Source organism: Bos mutus, chromosome 21 (assembly GCF_027580195.1).
Source record: "Bos mutus isolate GX-2022 chromosome 21, NWIPB_WYAK_1.1, whole genome shotgun sequence".
NCBI classification, from domain to species: domain Eukaryota; kingdom Metazoa; phylum Chordata; class Mammalia; order Artiodactyla; family Bovidae; genus Bos; species Bos mutus.
The window spans coordinates 58,422,955-58,433,775 of NC_091637.1; the positions used below are offsets into that span (position 1 = coordinate 58,422,955).

The window sequence follows — 10,821 nt, forward strand, 5'->3', positions numbered from 1 at the left end:
TGGCATCTGGTCCCATCACTTCATGGCAAATAGATGGGGAAACAGTGGCTGACTTTATTTTGTTTTGGGGGGGCTCAGTGAATAGCTGTAAATGGACAGAATATTCACTAGACACCTTGATTTACAAGCACTGAGGGGACATGGATCTACACACACCTGGCCCATGGAGGAAGTTCAGTAAGTCCCTGCCTGGCCCCACCCTTCCCTGCAGCCCACCCTCAGGCTGCCCTTATGCTGTGGAGCAGCCCCTCTTGCTTCCTTCTTTCCTACATCTTCCTGCCTCCTGCCCTCCTCTTCATCCAGCCAGCTTAGTCCTCTCCTTGGGATCCAGGCTGGATGCCACCTCCTGCAGGAAGCCTTCCTGGTGCCCGTGAAGCAGCCCCACCAGCATAGTCTTCCAGCAGCTATGGATCCCTATCAGAGTGAAGGTGTCTCTGTGTCCTGCAGACTTGAGGAGCAGGGCTCTTATGGAATTCAAGTTTGGGCTACTGGCCACCAAGAATCCAGTACCAGAAAGACAAGTGTTGGTTGAAGAAGGAAAGCTTGCTTTATTCAAGAGTCTGGCAACATGGGGAGAAGTTGGATTCATTTCCTAGAACCAATTCCTAAGACTCTGGTTGACCACGAAAGTTTTTAAAGGGAAAAAGGGGATGTAATCTCAGTTAACCATCGAGGTTATGGGTCAGATTCTTCCTGTCTCCCACTGAGTTTACACCTGTGGACTCCTTGTGACTTTTTAGATGCTATCTTGCTCACAGCATCTGCTCCCCAGACACTGGAGGGGAATCTAGGGAAAGGGTCTAGTCACCTGATAATTCCTTATTCTTCATTTCTACTTCTTTAATCAAAGAAAAGAATCCACAGATTAGTTAAGGTACTGTGTGATCAAGAGCTTTGAAAGGGGTGCTTAGACCAGAGGTTAGTTCAGCATGGGGGCACCTGGTGAAAAGCTTAGATATAGCTTTGGGCTTCTCTGGTGGTACAGTGATTAGGAATCCGCCTGTCAATGCAGGGGGCACGGGTTTGATCCCTGGTCTGGGAAGATCCCACATGCCATGGAGCAGCTAAGCCTGTGCTCCACAACCACAGAAGCCACTGCGGAGAAGCCCGCATGCCGCAGAGAGTAGCCCCCACCCGCCGCAACCAGAGAAGGCCCGTGGGTAGCAACGAAGACCCAGAGCAACCAAAAAGAATGCACATGCATAGCTTTGCTACAGTGAAAGACAAAAAGGTCGCTTTCAGCCACCAGCTTGCTGCAAAGAAGGGCTTAAGGGGCTTAAGGGGCTTACAAGGTCAGGCCCAGGAACCGCCACAGCCCAGCCCTGGCACACTACCTGGCATGTTAGACACCTGCAGACGCGAATGGATAATTAATGAATTAAGGAGGGTTAGCCCGAGGGGTCTAGAAACTGGGGAAGGGGCGCTTATCACAGGAAGAAGCGAATGGCAGAGAGAAAACCAGACCTGCTGTGAGGTGGCAGAAAGTTAGGCAGGCCCCGAGTCCAGCGAACGTTCAAGTTTTTTTTCTCAATTCCTAGGCGGATATGTGATCTCCATCTGCCAAAATTCTCCGTCTCCAGAGACTATCATCTGGACAACATCCTTCCCCACCTGGGTATGATGAAAGTCTTCACCCGCAAAGGCTGACCTGTCAGGAGTAACAGGGGCCCAGAACCGGGCAGTTTCCCAGGTAGGTCTTTAAACTTCCGACAATTCATCCTTTGCATCAAAGCTTGAAAGGTGGAAGGTCAGACAGATTTTGGACAATCTTGAATTTGCAAAATAACTGCATTTCTCATTATAAAATCACCCTCACTCTCAAATCCTCGAGCCAAGGACAGCTGTGGTCCAACAGCGTTGGGGACTGGTCCCCATTTTCCCTAAATGAAATGTGACCCAGAAACCAGTCACCGGAAAGACCCTGCTGTGGGGTCAGCCGTGAATCCCCACCCTCCACAGTGACGTTTCCCTGGTGGCTCAGAGGGTAAAGAAACTATCTGCAATAAGAGAGACCCGGGTTGGATCTCTGAGTTGGGAAGACCCCCTGGAGAAGGGAATGGCCACCCACTCCACTATTCTTGCTTGGGAAATCCCATGGACAGAGGAGTCTGGGGAGCTATAGTCCGTGGGGTCCCAGAGAGTCAGACACAACTGAGCGACTAACACTTTATTTCAACTTTCATGCTCCAATTATATTGCCCACGGCAGCAAATAACTACAGTCCTCTACCCCTGAATCCTGTCATTTTTAAAAGGAACGTGATACTTCTTGGCTCATGTGCGGAGCCCAGCAGAGAAGGTAAGAGATAATCATGACTAACAGTGGCTCAGGGCTACTGTGATGAAAATGCACAATGAGCAACTAGAGAAGAACACCCGGGGTCCTGGTGCTGTGATCCTAGAGGCAGAGAAGCCAGAGTGAATGGTGGGGTGGGGTGGCTGGGCAGCCCTGCAGGCTCCCCTGCGCCCCCCTGCCATAGGACCTGGTAAAGGAGGCACAGCGGCTATGCGGCCTCGTGGTCCAGGGCTGGGAAGCCAGTCCTAGGCAAGGGAGCTGAGGGCTCAGGGACACGTCAGCTGGGGCAGGAGAGGAGCAGAAAGCAGTGCTCACCCATCAGTTGCTTTGACATGGAGGGACTGTGGACAGTTACTGACATGGCCCCTCCCCCTGCACTAGGGGGTATTTGGGGAACAGCAGAGTCACTGGACTGAGACAGAGGGGAATCCAGATCAGGGAGCCCCTGCTCTTTGCTTCTCTGACCCTGGACCCAGGACTTACAGCCTTTGACTGCGCTTTGCACAGCCGTGGGTCACGTCTATGTGAACCGGCTGAGAGGTTTGTTGGGCGGACACACTGAACAGGTTAACAGCAGAGTGACAGGCCAGCGACAGAAGGTGGATGAAGGTCTGTCCCCTTAGAGGCGCTAGGTGACTGCTCACCTCTGCCCAGCCCGTCTCTGGTGGGTACTGCTCTGGTGTCCCCACAGGTGGACATGGGGAAGCTGGGCGCAGAAGCAGCTGCTGCTGCAAGAAGTAAAGTTAACCTGTTCTCTGGATTCGTATGCCCAATGACCATGGTGCGTTTCAACAGGCCATTTCTATTTTCCATACTCAGCAAAGATTCTCAGAGCATCATCTTTTGGGACAAAGTCATCAACCCCAGTGAAGCCTAGAGCTCCACTCTGAGTGGTAAGGAACTGGGTGCCCAGGTCCCTCAGGACAGCCTGTCCCCACCTGCTCACCCCTGGGAAGGTGACAGTGACTCTTCTGGGGGCTCTACATGCACAGGGAGTCTGCGTCCTGGTCACGAGGAGGCTCCGAGACCTCTGACAGCAATAAACCACCTTCCTTGGACTGCACTCCTTCCTGTGTGTCTCCACCTTGATCTGCCTGACTCCACGCCCTGCTGCTGCCTGGGCCCCGAGGATAAGCCCCTGACCTCCCACACATGCTCAGCTCACCCCAGACTCTGGGCCCCTCTGCCTCAGCCTCCCCAGCCAGCCGAGGAGCAGGCTTTGTCCCTGTGACCGAATCCACTGGACCAGAGGCCCAGGACAGGGAGGGGCCCTGCTGCCTGCTGCCCACTTCCGGGGACTCTGGTTCCATGCCCAGGTTCACTCCTCCCTTCAGGGCCTGGGATGTGCCCTCATGCTCACCTGCAGGGGCTCTGACCCTGACTTCTGCTGGCACAGCCCCTGGGCGTCCCCATCCTGCAGCTGAACTGGGCCTTCCTCCCCCCAAGACCACCCCTCTGCCCCCCAGCACCCCATCATGGGAGACCAGCTACTTTCATAAGAGTGAAAGAGGCAAGCAAAAAACCTTGCTTAAAACTCAACATTCAGAAAACTAAGATGATGGCATTCAGTTCCATTACTTCCTGGCAAATAGATGTGGAAAAAATGGAAAGTGACAGACTTTATTTTCTTGGGCTCCAAAATCACTGGAAAGTGATTGCAGCCATGAAATTAAAAGATGCTTACTCCTTGGAAGAAAAGCTCTGACAAACCTAGATGGCATATTAATAGGCAGAGACATCACTTTACTGACAAAGGTCTATGTAGTCAAAGCTACAGTTTTTCCAGTAGTCATGTATGTATGTGAGAGTTGGACATAAAGAAGGAGAAATACTGAAGAATTGATGCTTTTGAACTGTGGGGCTGGAGAAAACTCTTGAGAGTCCTTTGGACCGCAAGGAGATCAAACCAGTCAATCCTAAAGGAAATCAACCCTAAATATTCACTGGAAGGGCTGATTCTGAAGCTCCAATACTTTGTCCACCTGATGTGAAGAACTGACTCATTGGAAAAGATCCTGATGATGGGAAAGATTGAAGGTGGGAGGAGAAGGGGATGACAGAGGATGAGATGGTTAAATGGCATCATCGACTCAATGGACATGAGTTTGAGCAAGCTCTGGGAGATGGTGAAGGACAGGGAAGCCTAGCGTGCTGCAGTCCATAGGCTCGCAAAGAGGCAAACATGACTGAGCGACTGAACAACAACAGCAACACAGTCAAAGGCTTTTGCGTAGTCAATGAAGCAGAAGTAGATGATTTCCTGGAATTCCCCTGCTTTCTCCACGATCCAACGAATATTGGCAATTTGATCTCTGGTTCCTCTGTTCTTACTAAAACCAGCTTGTATATCTGTAAGTTCTCGGTTCACTTACAGCTGAAGCCTAGCTTGAAGGTTTTTTAGCATAACCTTACTAACAGTCCCAGGGACGGGGGAGCCTGGTGGGCTGCTGTCTATGGGGTCGCACAGAGTCGGACACGACTGAAGTGACTTAGCATAGCATAGCATTACTAACATGTGAAATGACCGAAACTGTACAACAGTTTGAACATTCTTTGGCATTGCCCTTCTTTGGGGTTGGAAAGAAAACAGACTTTTTCCAGTATTGTGGCCACTGCTGAGTTTTCCAAATTTGCTGACATATTGAGTGCAGCACTTTAACAGCATCGACTTTTAGGATTTTAAATAGCTCAGCTGGAATTCTGTCACCCCCTCTAACTTTGTTCGTAGTAATGCTTCCTCAGTCTCACTTGACTTCACACTCTAGGATATTTGGCTCTAGGTGAGTGATCCCATAGAAGACGGAAGACGTTAATCAGAGATGATGAGGTGGGGATGGATGGGATGCCGAGCACAAGAGAGGAGCCCTCTGACCAGAGGCATGGACGCCTTCCATCCTAGAGCGAGGACAAGAGGGTGAGAGTGTGGCTCCAATCATGTGACCAGAAGGTGAGAGCGCTCCCCTCAAACGACTCCTGCTTTCCCTGTGCTACAGAGATGTTATCTACTTACTGAGTCCTTCTTGGAGATGCAAATGGACCAGAAGTCTGAGACAGGGAAGACAAGGAGACATCAGGAAACCTCAAAGTTCTAGCAGGCAGGAGTGGGATCCCTCGGGAGCTAGAGGTCAGGTCATTGACCTCTGTAGGGGTGTGATTTCCAGTATCTCAGCAGTGCAGACCCGGACATAAAGAGGGCAGAGGATGCTCTGGAAGTCACAGCTTCCCCTGGTTACAGGCATGGAGGAAACATGAGTGGCTGGCACAAAGGAGAAATAATTCTATTGAAAATAATGACCAGAGAGTTTTTCAAATGATGGGATTTTATGTTTCAGACTGGGGAAATCAGGAGGGATGATAGGAGAGTCTAATGGGGAAAGATAGAGTAATCTGGAAACAAGACAGTACTTTGAGTTTGAATAGGCAATGGTACCTTGAGCTTGAATACACAGGATGACTTGTATATAGCTATATTTCCCCCTGCCAGCAGTTATCCATGGTGACTTTGGAGTCAGCAGGCTTCAGCTGAAATCTTGGTTTGACATTTAATAGTAACACAGCCTTGGCCAAGTTACCTGACCCTGTGAACTACCACTGCCCTTAAATGACCAGAGAGCATCTTCCCCAAAAGACCAACAGTTAACAACTATTGCTGTCACTACCAGTGCTTTTATTGTTACAGTTGTTCAGTTGCTAAGTCATGTTTGACCCTCTCCGACCTCATGGACTGTAACCCACAGGCCACACATTTCAAAGGCTGGATTCCACAGACCCACCCCACTGCCTGCCCTCACAGCCAAACCAGACACCTGCTCTGACATCTAAGTATATGAAGTCCTATTGGCCCCAGGGTGCTGTATAACGGCTGTGGTTTAGATGACTGAGGAGCACACTGAAGCAGCTGCCACCATGGGCATCAAGATTCATTTCTCTGCTAGGAGCACCTAATCCATCACTGTGCATTTCAACAGTCTCTTCCTGATGGTCATCAGTTTCCAGGACAGCCAGAGCATCCTCTTTCTGGGCAAAGTTGTCAATCCCAATAAGCAATGGAAGTAAAATCACAATTTGCAAAGAAAATTGTACCAGGACTTCCCAGAAAGACATGCCATACCAAAGAGGTACTCACTTAGTCCAGAATGGATTTACAGCAGCTTGTTAAGCCCCCTGTGTACCCAGATAAGGCCACAGCAAACTGATTTAAGAGTAACAGCAGAGACTCGTGGGCTGCAAAGCTAAGACCACTGACTTCTCATGCTGTTTGTAAACTCTGATCATGCTTTCTATCACCCTAAAGGCACTATGAACTAACTTCAGCAAATAAAATCCTGCATTTCTACTAACCTCCCCGTTTGAGACATTACTGAGATGCTGTCAAAACGATCGTCCCTTCCACTCAGCGTTTTAAGACCAGATTTGCGTGATCCATGGGGTCCTCTGGTGGTCTGAGTGAGGTACTGCAACGCCAAGAAGGTAGACTTCACGGCTGAGGCTGGTGGTCCCCAGCAAACGTGCGGTAAATAAGAGAATCAGGATGTCTGGACTCTAAACCCAGCTGAGTTCTGGAATACCGAGTGATCCTGTGGAGCTGCCTTGCACTCCCTGAACCTCTGTGATCTGTGCGTGAAGCTCTGTAAAATCATGCTAACTAGTAAAATGGTTAACCTTGAGTCTGCTTGGATGCAATTCCCCCACGTCCTCAGACCCAGTGCTTTCTTCACACAGTTCAACACTGCTCTGCCTAGGCGGAATGGCCCACAGTTAGGAGACAATCGAAGGAATTAGGGTGAAGAGGGTAGTTGGTCAAGGGATTATAGATCAGCGTATATAGATCTGTAAATAGAGGGAAAGGGACCTCTTGAGACACAGCTAGGAGATACCACAGATTGGACTGAGGCATCAATTATTCATGAAGAAGTAAGGACAGTCTGCAGTAAAGATGACACTCAGGTTGCCAGCTTGGGAGCTTAGGAAACTGGAGAGAGCCATTTGGAGAGATGGTAACACAGGAGGAGGAGGATATGGGAGGAAGAGGATGAGCTCCTGCATAGACCTTCGATGCCTGGCATCGTGGCCCGCAGCCACGACGATAAGAACCGTCAGCATTTGCTTCTAGGGATCTGCCGATGAGTAAGGAACTCTGGGCAGGACCCGGAAATCTGCTAATGCGTGGGCGAGACGAGACTTCCTAGTGACAGTGTGAACAGAAGGGAGCCTGGGGCCCCGTGATCAGGAATGACCACACTTCAGGGACAAGAAAAAGGAGGAGAGGGCACCCAAAGAGACAGAAAAAGACGAGGAGGAGGAGGAGGAGGAGGAGGGTCACAGGGACACGGTGGGAGAGAGAAAAAGGACAGAGAGGGTTCACAGGACAGGCTGGACCTACCAAGTGGGGGTCTGTGGTGACTTGCAGGAGCAGTGACAGTTGAGATGTGGGAGGAGAAAGTAGGGGGTAGAATTTCAGAGAGAATGAGCGATGTGCAAGGGGTACAGCAAGGGGAGGCATTTCTCTCCAGCAATTTTGCCTCAAAAAAAAATGACAGACAAGGGGGAGCTAGAGGAGGTATAAAGGAAGACATTTTTTTTTTTTTTTTTTTGAGATTCAAAGGTTTTTAAATGATTATTTGTCTTCCTGAAGACTTTCTCTTCTAAAATCAAATCATTTGGATTATAAACATTCAGGAAAATGAACGTGTTTAAAATAAGGTGTGGGGAATTCCCTGGTGGTCCAGTGGTTAGGACTCAGAGCTTTCATTTCTGGGGCCCAGGTTCAATCCTTGGTCAGGGAACCAAGATCCACAAGTCTCACAGCACAGCCAAAATAAAGGTATTTAAATAAAATAAAGTAAGGTGTATATTTACTCCTCTCTGATCTTTATTCCCTCAAAATGATGATATAAAAACTATGCATATACATCAGATATACTTCAATGTTAAATAATCTACATAGGAGAAAGATTTTTTTCTTAAAAAAGCTGTAAGTAAAGTGTTAGTCACTCAGTTGCATCGGACTCTTTGCAACCCCATGGACTTTAGTCCACCAGACTCCTCTGTCCAGCGGATTTCCCAGGCAAGAGTACTGACGTGAGTTGCCATTTCCTTTTCCAGGGCATCTTCCCAACCCAGAGATCAAACCCAGGTCTCCCACATTGCAGGCAGATTTTCTACTGTTTGAGCCACTAGGGAAGTGGGAAAAAAAGCAATAGAACACATATATTTTTTAAAAATTGAAAGCTAAGTGAAAAGTGAGCATGTTTGAATGCCGATAAGAAGCCTAGAGAGAAAAAATGGTTGACAAGTCACAGAAGGAACATATTAATCCACAGATATCAATCAAACTGGTTTCGGCATTAATGGGGCCTTGAACGGCAGGGGACCTGCTGAGACAACCAGTGTGAGGTTTCCTGTCTCATGGGTGGACAATCACCAGGAGACCCTGGCCCTAATGTCCTGGCAGATGCTGGGAAACAGAGGATCCCGGGAAGATCTAGGCCCACAGCAACCCCTGGAGGGAGGGTTGACCCTGACTCGACTAGGCAAGCTGAGCCTGCCTGTCCCTGGGCTTCCCAGGTGGCTCAGACGGTAAAGAACACGCCTGCAATGAGGGAGACCTGGGATTGATCCCTGGTCAAGAAGATCTCCTGGAGAACAAAACGGCAACCCACTCCAGTATTCTTGCCTGGAGAATCCCATGAACAGAGGAGCCTGGGGGGCTATAGTCCATGGGGTCGCAAAGAGTCAGACATGACTGAGTGGCTAACAGGCCAGAGCAAGAGCAGGAAAGTTAGAGAACTAAGGTCTGCCCCAGGAGATTTATTATAAATTCTCAGTCAACTGAAAAATAAATTTACAACAAAGAAGTATAGCTTATAAGCCAACAGTTGAGTAAAACAAAAGCACATAAAAATTCCTCAAAAAAAAAAAAAATTCCTCAAAGAATCCAAAAATATAGCAAGAGGAAAAAACACAAAACACAGCTGAACCAAATAGAAAACAAATAGAAAGTTAGAAGGTTTACCCTAACTATGTCAATGATCATATTCAGTAACAAACTACAGTAAGTTATTCATTCATTTATTCACCAAATATTTATTGAGTACCTATTATCTGTTAATTGCTATAGTCTTATTGAGAACACAATAAAAAGAGTCAGAATCCCAGCTCTCAAGAAACTTTGAGTGTAGCAAAAATATTCAATTCAATTTCAATTAAAATACATCATAATATATTCTTTGAAAATAGAGTGGGTCATTTTGGACCTTTCCTTCAAACCATGTACAAAAATGATCTCCAAGTGGATCAAAAACCTAAGTATAACAGCTAAACCTATAAAATTCATAGGAGAAAATGTAGAAGAAAATATTCATGCCCTTGGATTTGGCAAGGGATTCTTAGATCCAACACCAAAAGCATGATGACTGTCAACAAAGAGAGATAAGCTAGAAGTCACCCAAGTTAGAACCTTTCATGAATCAAAAGACACTATCAAGAGAGCAAAAAGACAACCTACAGAATGAGAGAAAATATTTGCAAATCACATATCTGATGAGGGAAGTATATCTAGAATATTTAAAGGTTACTTACAACTCAATAATGAAAAGATAAACAATCCAATGAAAAACTGGACAAAGGACTCAAATAGACATTTTTCCAAGGAAGACACACAAAAGTCCAAGAAGCACTGAACCATCATTCATCCTCAGGGAAATGTAAATCAAAACCACAATGAGATACCACCTTGCATCTACCATAATGGTAAAAATAACTAGCAATAATAGAAATAACCAGTGTTGTCAAGAATATGGAGATATTTGAACCCTTATAAATTGCTGATGAAATGTAAAATGGCGCAGCTGCTGTGGAAATCAGCTTGTTGTTTCCTCAAAGAGCTAAAGGTAGAGTTACCATATGACCCAGCAATTCCATCCCTAGGTGTACACCCCAGCAAAATGAAAACATATGTCCGCAAAAATACCTGAACAAGAATGGCTAGAGTAGCATATTCATAATACCCCCAAAATGAAACAGGCAACTGTCCATCAGCTAACGAATGAATAAGCAGAGTATGGTATACTCAATGGACCATTATCCAGCCGTATAAAGGAATGAAGTGACATGTATACACATCCACTGACATGTACACAACGTGGATGAACCTTGAAGACATCATGCTAAGTGAAAGAAGGCAGACACACAAGATCTCATGTTGTATGGCTCCATTTACATAAAATGCCCAGACATTAAATTCAGAGATAATGAAGTCTGGCATCGACCTATTAACCCCTGTGCATCCTGTCTCTGCTCTCAGTCTGCAGGTCACTCTGTGCCATGCCTGCCACCAAGCCAGCTCAAGAAGGACAAGGTTTTTGAATTGCAAAAGTTTTGCAAACACTCTTTCTGTTGACTACATATTAACTTTTCTGTTCATGCTGCATAAAAGTGGAAAGTTCTGTTGACTTGTAATTGCTATTTTAAAAACCACTCCAGGAAAGTAATCAGGCCATCATGACATTTGAAAAAGTCATAAGA

At 47.1% G+C, this 10,821-nt stretch overlaps 1 non-coding gene across 1 annotated transcript; it reads left to right on the forward strand.

Annotated features, from left to right (window-relative positions):
- Positions 1 to 8,009: 8,009 nt before the first annotated feature.
- Positions 8,010 to 8,081, forward strand: TRNAE-UUC (transfer RNA glutamic acid (anticodon UUC)). The gene has a single exon. It is a non-coding gene; the product is annotated as a tRNA-Glu (tRNA).
- The last annotated feature ends 2,740 nt before the right edge of the window (positions 8,082 to 10,821 follow it).